This window comes from Marmota monax, unplaced genomic scaffold, assembly GCF_021218885.2.
Source record: "Marmota monax isolate L192 unplaced genomic scaffold, Marmota_monax_Labrador192_F-V1.1 WCK01_AAM20220418_F8-fsc00008, whole genome shotgun sequence".
Classification (NCBI taxonomy): domain Eukaryota; kingdom Metazoa; phylum Chordata; class Mammalia; order Rodentia; family Sciuridae; genus Marmota; species Marmota monax.
The window spans coordinates 8100875-8124088 of record NW_026694432.1 but is presented as its reverse complement, the minus strand read 5'-3'; the positions used below and the strand labels follow the sequence as shown (position 1 = coordinate 8124088).

At 43.1% G+C, this 23214-nt stretch overlaps 1 protein-coding gene across 2 annotated transcripts in view; it reads right to left on the bottom strand.

The window, feature by feature from the left end:
- The window catches only part of Hivep3 (HIVEP zinc finger 3), a 490457-nt gene extending 467449 nt beyond the window's left edge, over window positions 1–23008 (bottom strand). The window contains exon 1 of one of the 2 annotated variants that reach the window (XM_046468682.2): window positions 22812–23008. The gene's annotated coding sequence lies outside the window, so the exon portion shown is untranslated. Of the gene's footprint in view, window positions 1–4; window positions 135–22811 lie in introns of those variants that run through there. The other variant, XM_046468680.2, reaches the window with a different exon arrangement.
- Window positions 23009–23214: the final 206 nt, after the last annotated feature.

The following is a 23214-nucleotide window of genomic DNA, read 5'->3' as shown; positions in this document are numbered from 1 at the left end:
TTACCTGAGCGCCGGGCCGGGACACGGGAGGTGGCTCGGGATGCCTGATGGAGAATGCTGGCAGCAGAGCTGGCAGCCACCAGGGCCACAGCGTGCAAGGAGCCGCGGTGGCGGCGGCGGCGGGCGCGGACTGACAGCCCCAGGCCCCGCCTCCAAGCCGCGGGCCCCGCCCCCTCCGTGGCCTCGCGGCTGGCCCCGCCTCCTCCGCCCACCGCCGGGGTCAAGCTCGGTCCACCGGCGCGGAGGGCGGGGGCGCTCGATTTCGATTGGCCCTAGAGATGTCCGCCCCGCCCACTCCCCGCCCTCTCCTTGGCGGGAAGCAGCGCATGCGCAGTGGCCCGGAGGCGGGAGCCGTTATGCCAAGTGCGGTTGTGCCTGTCCGCGGCCTGAGGTATCCGAGCATCTTTCCTTATTCGGGAGGACTGGGAGCCCCGGGTACCCGGAGGAGCAAGAGTCGGACTCAAGACTTCGTGATGAGCGGTCTTCATTCACCTGTGAACGAATCTGCGGGAGGAAAACCACCCTGAATGGGCCACAGGCTCCAACCAGAGGAAGCCCTAGAAGTATGAACCACATCAGAAAACCAGCCGGCCGGCCGCGACCCCGCGCAGACCAGTGTCCCTGGCCAGCAAGTGTGAAGTGTGCGCGGGGTGTCTAGTAGATGTGGAGGTTAGCGTTGGCGTTAAGGGTCGTGTTAATCAGAGTGAGTGACAGGGAAGGAAGTAACACTTTTCTCTTCCAGCACCTTTTCCTCTCCCCTGTCTACCTTTCCCATCTCTCCCTCTGCACTGGCTCCCTAGCTTAGCCTGTAAACAAGATCAAGTCACTGAAACTCAGCAATTCCATTCCTAGTTAAATATTCAAGAGATTATGTTCGTACACACACGCAAACCTGTACACAAATGCTCAGGCAACATATTCACAAGGTCAAAAAGTAGGAACAATTGACATATCTGTTGATTGATGAATGGATACACCAATCATGGTTTCTACCTGCAACAGAATAATATTTGGTCATAAAAAGAATGAAGTTCTGATACATGCTACAACGTGGATGAACCTTGAAAACATACGAAGTGATAGAAGACAGTCACAAAAGACCACACACAGTGTGCTATTCTGGGCTTATGTGAAATGCCCAGAATAGGCAAGCCCACAGATACAGAAAGTAGATTAGTGGTTGCCAGGGAGGGACTAGGAGGAGGGGAGAATTAGGAGTGACTGCTTCATGGGTACAGAATACTTGTCATGATTGTACCACTTTGTGAATATATTAAATACCACTGAATTATACACTTTAAAACGATTTTCTAGTATCTGAATATCTTCATTTAAACATAAACAGCTCCCTGCATGCTGTGCCCCCTTCAGTTAACTAGCCATTCTCATCAAAGATCCTTGCAAAGGTACCTGCTCATTCTTACCCCCACTTCCTTGCCTCCTATTTACACATTAGCTGCCTAGAATGTGGTTTCTGCTGGCACCAGGACTCCAATCCACTCACTCCTTGAAACTACACTTTATCTCTGACCCTGCACATTCCTCATTCCTTCCTTCCAGTCTTCCTGTCTTTTTGACTTTCTTTCTTGGCTCCTTCCAGGATCCTTCCTAGGTTATGGGTGTCGTGCCTATGAGTTCAGCTACTGTGCTTCAACTTCTAACATCCACCAGACACCTACCAGTGTTCTCAAACTTGGTGTGTTGTTAGCAACTTGCCATCTCCCCTCCCACTCCTCTTTCCCCTCTTCAGTAGTGATATCTAGTACCACTTTCTGGGACCCTTTCTGGGACTCATCCTTGGTTCTTCCCTCCGCTAAAGTCAGTCACCAGTTTTTAGCTCATAAGTATTCTTAAAATCCCTCAAGTCTCTATTCATACTACCACAGCTGTCATCCATTACCTCTCTCTCTCTCATCTTCTTTTAAATTCCTTGGTCTTTTTTCCTCTTCAACTCTAGCTTGCAAACAGCTGTTGAAGTGGGCACCCATTGCTTCAGCTAACATACCCAGCATTCCTTTTTTATGGTAATAATACTCTGATTTTGCTTTGGGAATCCACCCTCTCCTATGATATAGGCTTGAGGAGACTGCCAACTTTAAGCCAGGTGTGGTGAAGCACACCTGTGTTCCCAGTTACTCAGGAGGCTGAGATGGGAGGATCACTTGAGTCCAAGTGATTGAGATCAGTCTGGGCAACGTGGAAGACCCTGTCTCAAAAAGGAAAAGGAAAGGGAAGGAAACATTCAAACCAAGCTTCTAACTTCACCCAGCCCAAACTGACTGTTCTCCTATGCTGGAGCAACTCAACGTTTTTCATGAGGGATATAAATCCTAAATAGAACAACAAAAATGAGGAAGTTGGATCTGATTCTTGCCAACTAAAGAGACTTGTCAGTCGACTGCCACTGTTTCTGTCCTGGAATCACCCTTCAGATCTTAGGTTCTTCAGATTTTCTTTGTTTCTGAAGGATCCCCTATCTCTCCAACGCATTCCTCTGAGGGAACTTAATTAAAATTTCCTACAACCATAGAATCTCATACAAAAAAGTCTAAGATACAAACCACATCTTGGAGTTACTTAAAACTCTTCAGTAGCTTCCTACCACCTATACAACAGACTCCAAGCTCATAACCCAAGCCTTGAATCCCTACAGCCAGCTCCTGCCTGCCTCCCAACACCTCCTCTCCCTACTTTCTGCCTTGTCCTTACATCACTGCCTTCTGCATTATTCTGGATTTGTGTAAACTTGCTTCAAGGTTTCACGCCTCACTACTCATGTGTCCCCCTCTGCAGGACCCCTCTGCTTCCCACTCAAGTAACATGAGAAAGCCTTCCCCAACTCCTACTGCTCCCAACATCCTGCCTTCCTGTTCTCAATCTTCAGTGATTGCATTTTATTTAGCCACTTAATATTTGCCTCTTCTACCAAACCTAAAGCTCCTTGAGAGCTGTACCCTTATGTTCTGTATCTACAGAGCTTAGGACAGTGTCCAGCATGTCAGGGACTCAGAACCTTCCTTTCTACTTGAAATGGAACCACCATTTGACCCAGTTATCCCATTCCTCGGTTTATGCCCAAAGGACTTAAAATCAGCATACTATAGTGACACGGCCATATAAATGCTTATAGTAGCTCAGTTCACAACGATCAAGCTGTGGAACCAGACTAGGTGTCCTTCAACAGATGAATGGATAAAGAAAACATGGTATATATACACAAAATGTGGTGTATATATACACAAAATGTATATATATACATATAGATGTATAAAGAAGAATGAAATTTTGGCATTTGCTGGTAAATGGATGGAACATTGGAATATTACTCAGCCTTTAAAAGGAATGAAATGATGACATTTGCCAGTAAATGGATGGATCTGGAGAAGATGCTAAGTAAAATAAGCCAATCCCCAAAAAACCAAGAATACAAACAAATAGATGAAATAAGTGAATCCCAAAAAACCAAAGGCTGAATGTTCTCTCTGATATGCAGATCTAACCCACAATAAAGAATGGGAGGGAAGAATAGAAGTTCATTGGATTAGACAAAGGAGAATGAAGGGAAGGAATAAGGAATGGGAATAGGAAAGACAGTAGAATGAATCAGACATAACTTTCCTATGTTCATATATGAATACACATCCACTGTAACTCCACATCATGTTCAACCACAAGAATGGGATCCTAAAAGAATAACTTATAATCTATGTATGTATAATATGTCAAAATACATTCTACTTTCATATATATCTAAAAAGAGCAACACAAAAAAGAACCCTTCTCTTCCTTGGTTCTTCCTAAGTGCTATCTCTTGGATCTCAAATGCCCCCGTAGGGCTCATGTATTAAAAGCCTGGTCACCAGCCTGTGGTGCTATTAGGAAGTGGGGCCGACTAGTAAGAAATTAGATCACTGGGGATGTACCCTTAAAAAGGATAGGATAGTGGAACCCTGCCCCTGCTTCCTGGCTGCCGTGAGGTAACAGACTCATCCGCCCCAGGCTTCAATCATGATGTGCTGCTGCCTCACCACTAGCCAAAAATGAGGGGAGCTAACCAACCATGTACTGAAACCTCTGAAATTGTAAGCCAAAATGAATCTTTTCTCCTTGTAAGTTGTTTATCTCAGGTGTTTTGTCACAATGATAGAAATCTAACACACCTGAGCAGAGAAGGGGCTCTCAATGAGAACCATTCACAGTGAAAACCCAGGTTTAAGGCATCTCCTAGTGGTTGCCCCAAAACTTTAGTGTAATTCTAAAAACATCCCACCACACTGCCAAACTTTCAATAAGACTGAGGGACACTTATTTAAATGATAGCTCTCATCTTCTAAAATCTACCCAATTTCTTCTGAAAGTCTTCATGCTTTAGTGAGATGCAAAATTAAGGAATCAGATTATTGTCTTCATTAATATGACAAAATGACAAGGTGTGTTTTTGTACATATTTTCAATCACAACAAGGGAGTAAACAGAACATAAACAAATCCACAGATCCATGTGGCTGTCTATTGGAATTATGCAGTCATCATATGCAAATACTGAGTTAAGAGAACAAAGTTCTACTTCCAGCTTGGGTATGACCAGCTGCCTGAACTTAGAACTAAGTTATTGCCCTTGAACACTTGCTGTCAGCCTTCCCAGTAGTCATACTTTTTTCTCCCTCCATCAGATCCCCAAAACTTATTTGATAAATTATCTTTTCTCCATCCTAACCCATGTGGTCTTGCTATTATTCACAGACCCCCCAAACTCCAGGAGTTGGTCCTGATTAACTTAAAGACACGTTTCTTATTGGTTCTTCTTAGTTGTATATGATAGTAGAATGCATTTTACATATTATACATATATGGAGTATAACTTCTCATTCTTCTGGTTGTACATGATATAGAATTACATTGATCATGTAATCATATATGCTCATAGGAAAGTTATGTCTGATTCCTTCTACTATCTTTCATTCCCATTCCCTTCCCTTCCATTCATTCCCTTTTGTGTAATCCAAAGTACTTCTGTTTTGAAAAAGTAGGCCCAATTCTTCACCATGTCAGCTTAGGAACTGACTTCCTTAACAAGACTTCTAGAGCACAAGAATTAAGATCAAGAATCAATAAATGGGATGGATTCAAACTAAAAAGCTTCTCCACAGCAATGGAAACAATAACGTGAAGAGAGAGCCTACAAAATAGGGGAAAATCTTTACCACACACATCTCAAATACAGCATTAATCTGTAGGACATATTAAGAACTCAAAAACTTTCACACCAAAAAAATAATAATAACCCAATCAATAAATAGGCTAAAGAAGTGAACAGACACTTCACAGAAGAAGAAATACAATTGGTGAACAATATATGAAAAAATGTTCAACATCTCTAGCAATTAGAGAAATGCAAATCAAAACTACTCTTAGATTTCATCTCACTCCAGTCAGAATGTCAGTTATCAAGAATACAAACAACAAGTTTTGGTTAGGATGTGGGGGGAAAAGTACACTTATACATTGCTGGTGGGACTGCAAATTGGTGCAACCAATGTGGAAAGCAGTATGGAGATTCCTCAGAAAACTTGGAATGGAACCACCATTTGACCGGCTATCCCACTCTTCAGTTTATACCCAAAGGACTTAAAATCAGCATATCACAGTGATGCAGCCACGTCAATATTTATAGCAGCTCAATTCACAATAATTAAACTATGGAACCAACCTAGATGCCCTTCAACAGATGAATGGATAAAGAAAATGTGGTATAGATAGACATTGGAATATTACTCAGCCTTTAAGAGGAATGAAATGATGGCATTTGCCAGTAAACCGATGGAGCTGGAGAATATGCTAAGTGAAATAAGCCAAACCCCCAAAACCAAAGGCTGAATGTTTTCTCTGATATGCAGATGTTTAGTCACAATAGGGGAGTGTGGCTCAGGAAGAATAGCCATATTTTGGATTAGAGGGGAGTGAAGGGAGGAGAGGGAATTTGGGGAGAGAAAGGATAGTAGAAGGAATCAGACATTATTACCCTATATGCATATATGATTACATGACCAGTGTGATTCTACATCATGTACAAGTAGAAGAGTGAGAAGTTGTACTCCATTTATGTATGATGTGTCAAAATATATTCTACTGTCATGTGTAACTAATTAGAAAAAAATAAAAAATAAAATAAAAACAAAGTAATTCTATTCTTTCATATTCTCCCTTATTGTGAGCCAGCATCCACATATCAGAAAAAATATTCAGCCTTTGGTTTTTGGAGTTTGGCTTATTTCACTTAGCATGATACTCTCCAGTTCCATCCACTTACCAACAAATGCCATGATTTCATTTGTCTTTATAGCTGAGTAATATTCCATTGTGTATATATTACCATTTTTTAAAAATTCCTTCCACTGGTATACAAGTTAGTTCAAGGGTAGGCAAGAAACCGAGATAGGGGAAATGAAATTTGAGATAATACTAGCAAGGGTGCTGAGAGCCATGGCTGAGTCTGTATGGCCCCTGGCATTTTGCCAACAGTATTGATTGACAGGCGAGGCATTACTATCTGCCTCGGCCGCTACTTTGGAGTTCTTGCGCTACTTTGGAGTTCTCGTGGGGATTCCCCGAGAGTTCCCATTGGTTGGGAAAGTGCAGGAGGAGGGATTTCTGGGAGAGATATTTCCGGCTGCGGTTTCCTGGACGAGCCGCGTGGTGTTCGGAAGAATTCCCCGGGAGCGTGGGTGAAGTATTTTCTTGCAGTTCAAAAATAAAGTTTGTTCCTGCTTCAGTGGCTCGTGATTTGTGCCCAGCCAGACTGTGGCAATTGGTGGCCCTTACGGGGACGTCTGAAACTTGGGGGTAAGTGAAATTGCTGGCCCCTAAGGGAAGGCGAGAGAATGGGTGACCATTTTAAAAAACAATGTGTTCTTGTTTTGATTTGTTTTGTTTTTGTTTCAAGCTATCCCTAGAACTTTCTCAGGCAGACTGGGAAAAATGGTTGGCTCAAGGTTTGAAGTTGTTCACCCCTGAGGAAGAGATAGAAATAGACCCCAAATGCACATGTCAAGAAAATAGGAAAATTGATACAACGATTTTTTGTTCCATTTTTGTTTCATTCTGTTTCGGTTTTGTTTTGTGTTATTTTATTGGGTTGTGTTATCTTTATAACAGATTAGAAATTAGTAAAAAACAAACTGAAAGACTGTTAAGTAAATTGTTAGAGGTTCAGACCATGGAGAAAGACATTTTAGATCAAGCAAAAGAGAAGGTCTCTCGAGCTAGTCAGACAGAGGAAGAAAATTTAAAGGAAGAAAGCTTAGAGGAGAAACAGCTATTAGGGAAAAAGCTACAACAGGATGCTGCTACTAACACCGTTCTATCACCAGAGGGCGTAATTCAACCAACAGCTCCACCTATGGAGATAGCTGAGTGGCCCTCAACCCCCGTAGTTGATAGATGGGATCCTGAGACAGGACCTCAAAGATTAGCATGTCCTGTACTTGAGCAGGCAGGAGGGCAGCGAATTCACCGTGCTTTAGATTTCAAAACAGTGAAGCAGTTAAAGGAGGCTGTAACAACCTATGGTCCTCAAGCACCCTTCACTGTAAGCATGATCGAATCCATTACCAACTTGGACATGACACCAGCAGATTGGGCTAGTATGTGTAAATCTGTGCTAAATGGAGGACAATACCTGTTATGAAAGGTTGCCAATGAGGAATTTTGCATGGAGACAGCTAGGCGAAATGCAGCAGCCAGTTACCCTCAAAGATATCTAGATACGTTGTTAGGAAAAGGACCTTATGAGGGTCAATGGCAACAAATTAAATATGATCCTGGCATATACACACAAATTGCTGTAGATGCGGTTAGGGCATGGAAAACTCTACAGGGGCATGGAGATTTACAAGGACAATCATCTAAGGTAATACAAGGAACTAATGAACCTTACGCTGAATTTGTAGATAGGCTTATTCAAACGGCTTCCAGAATTTAGGGGGATACAGAACAAGCAATGCCATTTATAAAACAACTGGCTTATGACCAAGCAAATCGTTGCTGCAGAGAGGTCATTAGACCATGGAGACATGAAGATTTAAACACATATATTAAATTATGTAGAGACATTAATAAACAAGGGCAAGTCTTGGCAGCAGTACAACAGGCTTTAGATGCTAGGCCAAAAACATGCTATAATTGTGAACAAACAGGACATTTTAAAAGAAATTGCCCCATAGGAGGAGGGTTTAACAAAGCTAGGTATCAAAGGAGTAGAATACCGGGTATTTGCCCACGATGCCGTAGAGGGAGACATTGGGCTAATGAATGTCATTCTCAAACCTCCATAGAGGGTACTCCGTTATCAAAAAATGGACAAGGACCAGGTGTTTACCCACGATATCGTGGAGAAAGGCATCGGGCTCCATTGCCAAAAAACGGACGGGGGGCCCAATGCTCCGGGGCCCATGACCACAAATATACGGGGTACTGGAGGAACCCAGAAACACCATGGAGGAATCCAGCAACAGCATCAGGGTAGTGCCCAGGACACATTATCCATCAGATCTCTCATCAGACGAACCAGAGGGAGTGCAGGGTTGGACATCTGCGCCTCCGCCAGAGCAGTACTAACTCCAGAGATGGGAGTTCAAATCATTCCCACAAGAGTAAAAGGACCTCTTCCCCAAGGAACCGTAGGCTTATTGTTAGGACACAGTTCTTCTACTCTAAAAGGACTTATGATAAGTCCTGGGGTAATTGATCCCGATTATGAAGGTGAAATAATAATTATAGCTAGTTCTCCAAAGGGTATATCAGTAATTTCACCAGGAGATAGAATAGCACAGTTATTAATAATACCCAGCCTACATGATAAATTTTCCAGTAGTAGTATAGAAAGAGGTTCCAGGGGATTAGGCTCCACAGGTGTAGATTGGGCTATGCTGTCTTTAAATTTAGATTCTCGCCCAATGCTAAAACTAAATATTCAAGGACATGAATTTAATGGGCTACTGGATACAGGTGCAGACCTTAGCATCATATCTCATCAAGAATGGCCAAAACATTGGCCGTTACAACAAGCCACTCAAACGCTTCGAGGCCTAGGAGTGGCAACTAATCCCCATAGAAGTGCAATGGTATTAGATTGGAAGGATCCTGAAGGATGTGAAGGAAGTATACAGCCATATGTATTGGATCATCTTCCTATAAATTTATGGGGATGAGATGTCCTAGATCAATTAGGTTTGACATTAACAAATAACATCAATCCAAATGTGCCCACTATTAGGGCTAAAAAAGTTTTCAGGAAAAAAAAAAGATTAGGAGAACAAGGTATAGCAGCACCAATTCAAATAGATCAAGGAATAAATAGACATGGACTGGGTTTTCAGAAGGGGTCACTGAGGCAATAAAAATTACTTGGAAATCAGATAGACCAGTATGGGTTCCTCAGTGGCCCCTGACTAAAGAAAAGATACAAACAGCCCACGACCTGGTCAAACAACAATTAACGAAGGGACATATACAACCTTCCGTATCTCCCTATAATACTCCCATTTTTGTCATTAAAAAGAAATCTGGTAAATGGAAATTATTGCAAGATTTAAGAGCCATTAATAATGAGATGGTTGTTATGGGACCTGCTCAATCGGGGATTCCTCAATTGTCTGCTTTGCCAAAAACCTGGTACGTTTTAGCTATAGATATTAAAGATTGTTTTTTTTCAATTCCAATTCATCCTAAGGATAGTCCACGTTTTGCATTTACTATCCCTGCACTGAATCATGAAGGTCCTGATCAGAGATATGAATGGAAAGTACTCCCTCAAGGGATGGCTAACAGCCCAACTATGTGTCAAATTTATGTTAACAAAACAATCCAGCCACTTAGAAATCAAAATCCTGAACTACAAATATTTCACTATATGGATGATGTATTGTTAGCACACAAAGATAAAAACACATTGCTGGAATGTTATGCCACACTTACAAATTTATTAAAAAATTATAATCTAGAGATAACAATAGATAAAGTACAATTAAATCTTCCAATTAATTATTTAGAAGTTCTATTACCCTCAACCATGGTCCGTCCACCAAAAATTCAAATACGAGTAGATCAACTCAAATCACTTAATGACTTTCAAAAGTTATTAGGAGACATAAATTGGATAAGGCCTTATCTAGGCATACCAACAAGAGAGTTGGGACCTTTATTTGATATCCTAAAAGGTCCATCAGATCCAAATTCACCCCACATGTTAACGCCTGAAGCAAGAAAGACATTAAAAATTATTGAAACATATATGAAAAATATACATTTGGATAGAATTGATATAAGTTTGCCTTTATTATTTATTGTAATACCAACAAAAAATATTCCTACAGGAGTATTTTGGCAAGAAGGTCCATTATTGTGGATACATTTATCTTATTCTCCTAACACTATTTTTACTAGGTATCCTGAGGCTGTAGGACAATTAATACTCAAAAAAATAAAAGCAACAAAGGGAGTGTTTGAAATTTCTCCCAATAAAATTATTACTCCATATACTATGGATCAAATTGATGAGTTAGCTAATGAGTTAAATATTTGGACAATAATCATGTGTAAATCTAATGTTTCATTTGATAATCACTTACCATCTAATCCTTTGTTGTCTTTTTGGTCTTCACATCCTGTAGTTTTTCCAAAAATGACAAAAACCCTATCATAAATGCTCCAAATGTATTCACTGATGGGTCAAATAATGGTACAGCAACAGTAGTTACCCCTGATCAAACTTTTACATTTTTAGTACCCAAACAATCAACTCAAAAAGTAGAGCTTAATACAGTTTTACAAGCTTTTGTGATGTTTAAAGATTCTGTATTTAATTTATTTTCTGATTGTCAGTATATAGTTAATGCTATAATATCCCTTGAAGATGCTGGTAGGATTTCCCCTTCCTCTACTGTTTTCTCTTTGTTTTCTGCTATACAAAGTCTAATCTGGGACAAAAAAGATCCATTCTTTATAGGACATATCAGAACACATACAGGATTGCCTGGAGCCCTTAGTTTGGGCAACGATTTAGCAGATAAAACTACACATGACATACATATTTTCTCTACACTAGAAGAAGCTACAAATTTTCATAAAAGGTTCCATGTCAATGCTAATACTTTACAAAAGCGTTTTAAAATAACTAAGGAACAAGCTAGACAAATAATAAAACAATGTCAAAATTGTGTAACCTTTTCACCACAAGTTAATCTTGGAGTCAATCCTAGAGGACTGATACCTAACCATATTTGACAGATGGACGTCATACACTTGCCAAAATTTGAAAAATTAAAATATTTACATGTTGCAGTTGATACTTCTTCCGGATTTTTGATGGACTCCCTTCATGCTGGAGAAAAAACTAAAGATGTTATAGCTCATTGCTTACAAAATTTTGCCACTGTGGGCGTTCCAAAACAGTTAAAAACAGATAATGGTCCTGGTTATACTTCTACCTCTTTTAAACAATTTTGCTCATCATTTGGCATTACTCATATAACAGGAATCCCATACAATCCACAGGGACAAGGCATAGTTAAAAAAGCTCATCAAACTATTAAAATGTACTTATTAAAGCAAAAGTTGGGAATTGGAAAGGGGTATATATCCCCCAGAGATAAACTTAAAATAACCCTTTTTACTCTAAACTTTTTAAATTTGGATTCATCAGGGCTCAGTGCTGCGGAAAGGCATATGTGTCCAAAAAATGTACATAAGCCTAAGGTACTTTGGAAGGATATTCTAACAGGACAATGGAAAGGTCCTGACCCAGTGATTGTCTGGAGTTGGGGTTCTGTTTGTGTGTTTCCACAGGGAGAACAGCAGCCGATTTGGATTCCAGAGAAACTAACCAAAGCAAATTCTACAGAAAAAAAAAAAAAAAGGTGATTTAACTCAAATCCATAACAGCTGATATCCAGAGCTCCAGTTTGGCTATTCTTACATCTGCGACAGTGATTAACCAGGATGCTTTTTTCAATATTTATTTTATTATTTCCTTTTCCCACATCATAAAGTTCTATTTTATTTTTGAGCTCATACAGACCTAGGTTAATGTTTTTCTGATCAGTTTTATTTTTTGACTGTGGAGTTTTTAAACATTACAATGGAGATTTCACCTAGGTAAAGCTACAAGGCCTTTACTATTGTCTTATGTGTTGTATGTTATGTGTGCACATTTCTGTTTTGTGTTGTATGTCTATATGTGCGTATGTCCATATATCGTATATGAGGAACGCTCATAAATAAATGGATCCAAATTTTTTTATTCACGTGATTTTAATGGTTTAATTTAGATTGGGTAAACAGCTGTTGAAAATTGTTTTAATATGTAAACAAATAAGGAGGTTAACAGATCTGTTTGTTTACTTTCACCTTTCCTTTTCATTATATTTAATAATTCTGTTCAGGATAATATAAATTGTTCAAAAAATTGTTTTCTTAGTGCCTGTTGGAATGTTACATAATTTTTTTTTAGCATCATTGCCAGAATTCCTATCTTCATCCCGGTGCCGGTAAAGACAAAGATAAAACCAAACTACAACTTCTTCCATAGTTATCACAACAAACTGTATAAACTGATGCATCAATGAATAATAACTCAACAAGTGATGCTCAATCAAACAGTCGATTTACTTTGGGAAAAAATGGACATATTGATGGATTCCTCTGCTTTGAACTGCTTGCAAAACTTGCCTGGACTATGTATCACTTGTATGCATTGTGAACTATCTGTTGGTGCAGCAAATTGTGGTAGTGCTGGAGTATCTTTACTGATGGTGTCACCGGTGGTACAATTTTTCAAAGGAGCCCTCAATTGGCTTAGTGTTGTGGCATTTTGCATCCTCCTCCCTTCTACTAGTGATGGTCTAAAATGTGGGGGCCAACAGAGGTGAGGCAAAGAACCTCACCCCCCCCACACACTGGTACAAAGGCCTATCCACAAGTATGGCTGTATGCTGGACCTGTAGTCAGTGACGGGTATGATCCAATTGCAGTGGTACCAACCTAAGACAGGAGGCTGACGCCTACAGGTCAGCTCATCCGATGACAGGTAAGGACCATATGTTGAACTGGACAACCTAACAGACACGGTCCCTAAGCCACATTGCTTGTTGTTTAATTAAACAGAAGGGGGGAGATGCTGAGAGCCATGGCCGAGTCTGTATGGCCCCTGGCATTTTGCCAACAGTATTGATTGACAGGCGAGGCATTACTATCCGCCTTGGCCGCTACTTTTGAGTTCTTGCGCTACCTTGGAGTTCTCGTGGGGATTCCCGGGGATTCCCCGAGAGTTCCCATTGGTTGGGAAAGTGCAGGAGGAGGGATTTCCGGGAGAGATATTTCCGGCTGCAGGTTCCTGGACTAGCCGTGTGGTGTTCGGGAGAATTCCCAGGGAGCGTGGGTGAAGTATTTTCTTGCAGTTCAAAAATAAAGTTTGTTCCTGCTTCAGTGGCTCGTGATTTGTGCCCAGCCAGACTGTGGCACAAGGGCTCTGACAAAAGATCCCTCTGTGGCTTCTATTAGTGATATAAGATCTGGAATTAATGAAGCCACATGTGGCCACATGAGTAGAGATGAGATGACTAGGTAATAAAGGAATAATGAGGAAGGCAGAATGGGAAAGTGAAAAAGAACCAGAGCCTTGATTTCATTGTTGCGTAGGAAGCAACTATGTCAAGCCATACCTGAAGCTGATATATCTCTCTACTTTTCAGTCATATGACCAATAAATTCCTTCATTATTAAAATTTAGCTTTCAGAGAAAGAAAGTTCTAACAGTAACAATCCCTTTGGACCTCCATTTTCTCATAAATCGAATAAAGGTAATATAATCTCTATAGATTCTGATAATTCTCACATCCCATGAGTCTTGAAGGGTAAATACATTAATAAAGTTGCAAGTGTATAACTCATCAATGAGCACTAAGGAAAGCCACACTGTCTAGTTTAATGCAACAAAACATAGCTGAAAAAGAGAAATCCTTAATCTGTAATAGGAGTTACTCTAGTCTCCACTCCCTTTCTGTACTTCATCCACTTTTTCCTATGCTCTGAGAACAGTGGGGGATTGGGGACAGTGATCTGGGACAGAAGCAAGCAAGGCAGCCCTGCTTTAGAAAACCTGAGAGGCAATAGCAAGACCTTTTTTCACTGATGCCCTGTGGCCTTGGATCTCATACAAAGTCTGACCTCTTCTACCAAGCTCTTTGACTTAGGTCTGCCCTGTGCACTCCCCTCCATCTTATTCCTCTCCCCATATCTGGCCCCTGAATCCTGTATTTAACTTGCCAGCCTCCCCTCGGGTCTGCATTCCTGGTACTAGCCACCTTCACTTACCTGGAAGAAGTGATATATTAGCCAGGCAATGCCAAAGCACAGATTCATTTATCTGTATCATCAGGGTATAGAGGAAGGAGACCGGGGGTGGTTGTTTAGTGGAGGAGAGTCACTTAATAAAAGAGATTAAGCACCTGGAAGCCTGAAGGTTTGAACAAATTGTTTGATACACTGCTCTAGCAATTACCGGTGAAAGGTGTCACAGGCCTGGCTTCCTGGATACATACCCCTTTTAAAATAATGCATGTAGACGTGCAGTTGTAATCAACATCCTAACTGGAAAAGGCATTAACTGGGTCCCTGGCAGGTATTGCCTTGGGACACATACCTTGAGGCACTGGGAACCTCAGGAAGAGGCAACAGGCAAAGAATCCTGGTTGCTTTGCTGGAAATGGAAACTAAGAGCTTGCTGCTGGTTGAGTTTGTCCTTTGTTCTGGTTTTGCAAGATTCGTGGGAAAAGAAAGAGTCTGGGCACAGTTTTGATTGATTGACTGAACACTGTGTGACCAGATAACCTTTGCATACGGAGATGCCTGAGACTGTGCTCTGACCTCCTCTTCTGGAGGGGATCAGGAGTTAGGAGAGGAAATTGCTGTATCTGTTGGGGCCCTGCAGGGAACAGAGCTCACCCCACACAACTCAGATGAGTAGACTTCAATGAAGAGTCTGGGCAGGAACGCTGAGACATCCAGATAACCAATAACAGCGGAAAACCACCACCGCCTACCCACCCCAGGACAAAGACTCAAGCAGAGGAAGCAGGACAGCAGGACTCCCGGAGGAGGGCTCCCTAGAGGGGCCTAGGAGAAGAATAGGCAGAGAAGGTGGAGAATTAGAGAATGGATTCAGGAGTGTAAAGGAAGCCTATCAGTCTACTCCTTTGCCATCACTTTTACCTTCCATTTCTGCCTGTCATTTAAATGATGAAAACCTCATTCCATGCATAAGAAGATGCTCTGTAATTATAAGGCCCTTGCTTAGCATCTGGACGGCCATCTTAAGTGACAGCCACCATTTTAAGGAAAAAGTTTCACCTTCCCACCCAAGGCCCTTTCTGAGAAAGGCTCACCACGCCCTCAGGGCACCCCAACCCCTAACCAGCCACATTAGGACCCGCCCAACTCTGATTCCTGAGCCTCCCCCATAAGAGTCCCGGAACCCAAGCCAGTGTTGCCTCTGCTACAGAGAGGTGGCCTTTATTCGTCAGATAACTTTATTCTGTCAGATAAACTCTGTGTGTGTCTGCCTGGCCTCCGTCTTTCATTTCTCGCTGACCCGTCTCTCGTTCCTCGCTTTCCTTTCCGTATTATGACTGGCAGTTGTCATTTCAAGCCCCCCACCTGAACCTAAATGACAAGGCTGGTTACCACCAGTCCTCTTCAGGGAAAGTAGCAGGGAAGGAGAAGGGAGCAAGAACTACTTAGTATAAAGTATGGCCGCGGTGGTCTCTCCTTCCACACCGACCAAGCTGGAGCTAATGACCATGGCTTCCTTCTTTCTTCATTTTGGAGGCTTGCCTTATTCTCCACTCACCCCTCTGCAGTCAGGGACACCCTGACCTTCATCTCCACAGAGCTGAGTCCTCCCCAGCCCCCTCTATTCTGCCTCTATAATGCCCGGCTCTCCACTAACCTCAGAAGTGGCCCCTGGATTCCTGGGTTCCAAGCCCAATCTTTCCAGCCCTCTGGCTAGCAGCAGCTCAGTTTCCCTTGGTAGCCAGCCTGTGACCAGGCTTAACCCCCCCCCCCCCGTGTGAAGAACATTCCAGCCCTGCCTCCCCTCTCCTCCCCCACCCACCTGCACCTGCTACAAACTGGGGGGAAAAGGGAACAGACACCCAGAGGCTAGTGGGGTGGCCTGAACCTATTTTGCTTTGCTCAGGCCCCATCCAGACCCACGACTGTCCTCAGGTAACTCCACCCCTGCTCCACATTGTTATCACACAGTGACACACCCAGTCACCTTCTGTCTCTCTGGGGGATTCTCATAGGCTGTTGGTTTTTCAGACCCATCAACCTCCCAGTCCCTCATTCTCAGGGGAACAGGAAGCCCTTGCCAGTGCCCTGTCCCAGCTGAGATGGGGATGCCACGAGGGGAGGAGGCAGGTCACAGAGAGCCTGTAGCAGGGTGGGGGTAATAGTAAGGCAGTTGCTTATTTCATGATTCCATTTATAGGAAATTTCCAGAATGGGCAAACCCATAGAGACAGAGTACAGATTAATGGTTTCCAGTGACTGCTTAGTGGACATGAGGTTTTGTTTGGGGATGATGAAAATGTTCTCAAATGACACAGGGTGATGGTCGCATGGCACTGGATGTGTACTAAATGCCACTGAGCTGCATATTCCAAAATGGCTAAAGTTGTGTGATTTATGTGAATTTTACTATAATAAAAAATTACCATAATTTATGTTAATTTTACCCAATTAAAAAAAATTGGAGTGAGGTTTTATTCTAATTGCAGTAAGAAAATGTTCAAAGGCTATTGGGGTGACTCTGGCAGAGGCAGAGGTCAACAGAGCAGTAACAGATGCATTTCACCTTGGTGCATCTGTTTCCTCCTGCATGAGGAGGAGATGAGGATGGAGGAGAGTGGGGAGACCAGACGGAGTGGAGGATGCTGACTCCAGAAAGAGGTGAAAGCCAGGCAGCTGGGCTGCACACTGTTTCTGAATTTTCCTGATTGCCATGAACTTTTGTGTTGTTTTTGTTCATTTGCTTATTTTCAGTTACCCCACATTCTCACACCTTCCTGTTTGGGGAGAATACAAATGGTGTAAGGGTAAAAGAAATTGAAGTTAAAGCGTAAAAGTTAAAGGGTAAAAGACCGGGTGTTGTAAAGTTTCTAAGCTGCAAGGTCTGAGTTAAAATGTAAAGGATTAGGTATTGCTAGGTTTCTATGCTACCTGCAAAACGTGAAATTTCTGTAGCTGTTAAGACAATGCTTAGAACCGCCCAGTAAACATTTCCCCTGACTGTTTGGTTGTTTAATAACTGAAGGGCTCTGTGTGGTTGCACGTAGGCCTTACAGGGCCTGAGCCAATCAGTTTGAATGTGTACCCCGTTTAGAAATGACCTATCACTCCAGCCTGACCTGTTCCTGCCAATGAATGAACTAATCATGTTTAGGAGTTGTTGTTCAATTTTCCCACGCCTCATGATGATTTGTTCTGATGTATACAAAGCCCTCTGCCCTCCCCAAAAAGTGTACTTAAGCAGTGCTCAGCCCCTGCTCGGGGCTCTGGGCTGCTTTCCCTTCTTGAGTGGGCACGGAGCCCCAGCATGCTGGTTCAATAAATCCCCTTCTGCCAATTGCATGAGTGGTCACTTGGTGGTCTCTTTCTCCGACGTTTCGCGGGACCCTTACAACGGGAGCATTTCTCTATTGTGAATCCTGGTTAAAGGAAGGGATCTGGAGTCTGTGCCCTACTGCTTACCCTCAACCGCCATCCAGTACTGGATCTCAGACATCTGACCCAGCTAAGCTAATGGGGTACTCCTTTTGGGCCCCTGAACCACAAGAAAGACCCAGAGAAGTCCACGTAAAGGAGCACTCGGGGCAGCTGAGCCACCAAGGGTCATAGTCCATTGGCAGCGACAGCTTGCAAAGTCTGAGGCTAATAATGCATTGCATGTCCAGAGACAGCCAAACCTGGCTGCATCTTCACCACACTGATCCTGGGTGGGCCAAAGCTCCATCTCCTGTTCTGGTTGTGTTCCAAGCCTGGTTTTCCAGCTTCCTTCAATTTTCAAGCTACCTGATATCTCACTCCAATATACTTGGAGTGACTGGCTAGTTAGCCAGAGCTTGTTTCCATTCCTTGTAAGTAGGAACTCTGTTGTGTTGATATAGCCTTGCCACCTCCCTTCAGAACAGAAGATATGGCACATTCCAATTAAATGCCTCTAGCTCCTTAAAAAATGGAAGTACTGTCCACTCCTTGATCCCTGTGCATCCGTGTGTATTTCACTTTCAATATTACAGATGTGAAAACAAAACGCATTTCCATGGACTGAGCTATTGTAACTATGGCAATGGGCAGAAAGAGCTCTGCTCTAGCAATTCCAAGACCAAGCCACAGCTAATCGTGAAACCTTGGGCAAGTCAGTTCTTTCTTGACCCATGCTGAGGTGAAATGTGGGCCCTTTTCCAGGGCTTAAGATTCTGTGATTGAAGAAATATAAAAATGAATGTAAATAAATAATTTCTATTAGCACCGTGCCTAGGAAAACAAACTCTCCTCTTCCATGAGACTCCATCTGACTCGGTATCTTACAACTAAGACAATTGAAGTTGTCTTCATCCATTAAATAATGCACAGCCTCCTAGATAAGCAATAAAACTTGACCCCAGCCACACCTCCCCATGGGGTATGTCATTCATAATAACAATACTAATGAGAGCTCTGCCTGGCCGGCACTTACTGAATGTCACTGTTCTAAGAGTTTTTGCATACAGTACTCATTTAACCTTACAACAACCACAATAATGAAGCGATTGTTATTATGATCCCATTTTACAAATGAAGAAATTCAGGAAGGTTAGGTGCCTTGCCCAAAGTCACACAGCTGGTAGGAGACAGAACCCATATTCAAATTCAAGCAATCTGGCTCTAGAATCCAACCACCTTACTGGGTGTGTGTGTGTGTGTGTGTGTACACGGCACATGTGTAACAAATTCACTAACAAATTTCATCCTCTTAGCCATCTTGAAGCACACAATCCAGTAGCATTTTATACTCACAAAAATCCATGCTTTCACGGATATGCTATACCATCAAAACTACTCATATCATTAGATAATAGACTCAACTTACAACCGTTTTTTCTACAGAGCCGGGGATGAGAATGAAGAGTCATCGTCTCCACTGCATTTGATGGTAGCAAGGTAATTCCCAAGGAAGGCTACAGAGTCATGTCGTGATTGGTATTGGAAAGCTCCTGGTTCAAGTTCATTTTTTTTTGTCTCCTCAAAAGTTGTGTCTGGTTTGAATCACCCCAGGAAGAGAAGTGTCCATCACATTTTAGTTCTTTAGTGGAGGATAGTGCCAGGGGATTCTACACTTGCTCCAAAGGCTGGTCCCACTAATGATATCCCCTTCCAGAAAGTCCTGACCTGCATCTTCTTCCACAAATGAGGGCTTTCGCCTCTCACCCAGACTTTGGGGTGAGAAGCTGGTCAACATTTCCCCTGTGATGGTCCTTCACAGACTGCCTGTGTGTGGCCTGGGGCATGCTATCACTACTCCTCTGAAGTCCCTCAAAATATTAGCCCACTCAGCAACCACTGGAGGCCCCTGTCCAGCAGCAGGTGCTGAGAGGAGCCCTGGAAGCAGGAAAGGTGGGAGGGCAGCAGGGTGGATGGGCACTGGGCAAGTGCTCTCTGCTTGGCTGGGGAGGAAGCCTCCTAATGGAGTATTCCCTCCCACTGGGTCCTGATGTCCCATGTGACCCATGGGGGCTGGAATGGCAGATGTCTCTAGGGAATGTGAGTTTCAAAAGTCCCTCCCAGATATATCTCACCTTCCTTATCCTCACTACTACCCAATCTCCCCTCCCAAATACACTATTCTTGCAAAACTTAAAACAGGCGATTTCCAAATTTAGCCAGGTGTGCTAAACTCCACCTCTTTCCCACCCCACTCTCGAGTTCTGCATTTCACTTGTCAATTCAACATTACTTGGTTTTGTCTATTCTGTGCTAAGCATGGGAGGTACAAGCAGCATTAGACTTCTGAAGACAGGGGCCCCACTCCCTGGACAGACAGGCAAACCAATAGTGCCCATAGCACACGAGGAACCTGGGGTACAGGACAGCAATTTCCAAACGAATATCCCTTTGGTGACACTTCAACTTTCTATTCTCCAGAGCAAGTGATTCCTTTGCCTTCTTTTCAAGGTTCCCATTTCCTGACGATAGAACACAATAATGTAACCAGCCCCTCACACATTCTGCAGCCAATGCGTCTACCTTCCCTCTGGTTTCAGATGCAAAGCCTGTCCCCAACACAGCCTCATGCCACTTCCAGATCCTGCATGCTGACACCTCTCTGCCAAAAGGCCATTTTAATGAGGAACTTGGTTCAGGCCTCAGCTATAGAGCATTAATATTCATGGTTAGTATTTGTAAAAACCTTTATTTCCATCTTTTGTTTCTGTTGAGGAGGGAGTCTTCAAATGGCCAGAAATTCCCAATTCCTGTTTATATTATCCAGGCCTCTATTTTCAGAGTATTTTCTTTTTGGCTCCCTTATTTCATCATGGTTGGCAAGGAAACTTAGTTCTGCTCCTGTCCAAGTGTTAAATGGATACTCATGTGTCTCTTTGCCACATTGGTATAATTAATTTTATTGCAAATAGGATTTTTCCTTTTTTTTTATCCTCTGCATGCAAATGTGGTACTCTTTCAGTGTTTGCATAATAGCAGTAATTCTTTCATTTGTACAAAAGGACATGCATTATTTTGGCAGATAGATGGAGCTTTGATGGAGAGATTATTACATTTCCAAAAGCAGAGGGAATAAATCAGAATTTAGCCAGACGCTGACTAAACCCCCCCTTCCCCAGCTCCGCTGATCATGAGCCAAGTGTCTAATGTGCCGCACTTTCCTCCCAGACAACAAATCTTGCCACTCGTCTCCATTCTCTGCCCTTCTTGGCCTTGCTCTGCGGACAGACGCCATCACCTGGGCTCCCTGGTGAGTTTGGCCAATGGGAAGCACCACAGCGAGATGATGGGAGTCCAGAGCAGCTGGCCTGTTTATTCTGCTGTTCCTTCCCCGCCTTGCTGTGGGCCAGGCAATGGCTGTGCTCCTTCTCCTAGGCCACAGCTCTGTCCATCTGCCCCTCTTCCACCAACCCAGGCCTCACTAGCCTCTGGAAATGCCCCCCCTCCTCCTCCTCACTGTACCAGGCAGCTCCACTGCCCCCTGACTAACCTTGCCCATAGTCTTTTTGTCCAGTACCATCAAACATGCCACCTCTCTCCTTCAGGGACATTGGGGGAAACACCATTATTACCTCACTTAGCTTCTCAGGTACCCCCGTTCCAAAACAACAAAAACAAAAAAATTCCATAGCCCTGGGAAAGTAATTAGGAAGCCCTAAACCACTGAGGTAGAGCGGGATCCACCTGTCCCCACATAGTTTAGAAATTCCACAAAGTAAAAGAGGTACCTTCCCTCAGTGTATCCTGCTTCACTGTGGTCCTGTACATAGATGACTGATACCTGTTCTTTTTACCTGCCTGTCACCTGCTCACAGGCCCCGTATGTCCCCTGAGGAGTCACCTCCTCATGGCACCAGTCTTGGTACAGGTGGGTTGGGTGGGGCTTTCCCACCTTCAGCTCAGAGGAATTATGGGACATCACCCCACCCTCAATCCCTGCCTCCAGCCTCCCAGCCACCCCTGCCCCAGCTGGTTAGCCACTCAGGGCATCTCTTCTCCCAGGTTGCAGTGATTGGTTCAGGGATGAGCATGTGATCTAAGCCAGGCCAATGAAAACTAACTGGATGAAATTGTGAGACTTCGGTTGGAGCAGCTGGGGAGAGATGGAGCCCTGGGAATTGAATAATCACGGAAGAATCAGAGCCCAGTAATGAAAAGAGGAAAACTGGAATCTGAGCACATCATTTGAGCCCTGGATCAAACCTGGCCTTGCTTTTGCAATTACATGAGAATTTTGTTTTGTTTTGTTTTGTTTTTTGCTGGGTTCCTGTCACTGAAAGAATCCTGACTGGTGTACTGAAGAAGACAAGTTCTTTATACACTAGGACCATCATGGACTAGGTTGGGGAAAGCAGAGAAGAAAACAGCATTTGATTTCTCTGGAGCATCCATGGTGTGCTCTAGAACAGAGCACATACAAATGTAGGTTAATTTATTTAATTCTCAAAATAACTTTGCTCAGCTAAGTTGAGGAACTTGCCAATGGCTACACAATTAGCAAATGGCAAAGTTAAGTTCAAACCAAGGACAGTCAGCTTATAAAGCTATACACCTGCTCACTCTAATGGGCTGTGTTATCTTCTTGTCACCATCTTTGGGAAGCTCACAAGGGAGCTGGACCATAGATAGATAGACAGACGGTCTGTTAGGAGTGTGTGAAAACTATAACAAGAAGTAGGGAGTGCTCAGTTCCAATAAGCAGGAGCAGATCTGATGTTAAGATAGCTTACTACCTTTTGAGTTTCTAGAAGAATTTAGACTTTCAGAAATGAAGAAGGGAATCCAACTACAAGAAAGCATCCAAGCAGAGGCATAGGAATACCAACTGTTACAGGAATACCATAAAATGATTCAGTTTGCACATTTACAACTAATAGCACTCTCCTGATCCTCCAAGATTCTGTCCTTGGCTCTCTCCTCAGTTTTCTCTTAATGTTCTTCCTTGGCAATACCAAACCCAGGAAACTGATAATTCCCCAGTCCCTTACTTACCACAGTGTTTGGCACAAGTCTCTGTAAACTTTAGAGCACAGCTATTCAGTCTTCTCATGTGAGCACACCTACCCTTCATTTCACCTTGAAGGCCCAAGGAATAGTGAACTGGCAATCACACTGGCTGGTGTTCAAGGTGAACCTAAAATCCTCTGGATGGGTCCTCAGCCTGTCTAGGCTCCCGTCCAGCTCCAAAGAAAGAGGCGTCACGTGTTCTAACATTGACACTTGTTCCAAATATGGTGTGAATCCAGCCCTGGCGATACCACCCTTTCTGTCTCCCTTGCTCCTGACCTCTCCCTTCCCCCATGGTTGTCTCATTACTCTGTGACCAAGAGACAGCTTTCACACATGCGTCAATACCTCATTTTAGCACGCTTCTTCCTGCATCTGTTACCAAAAG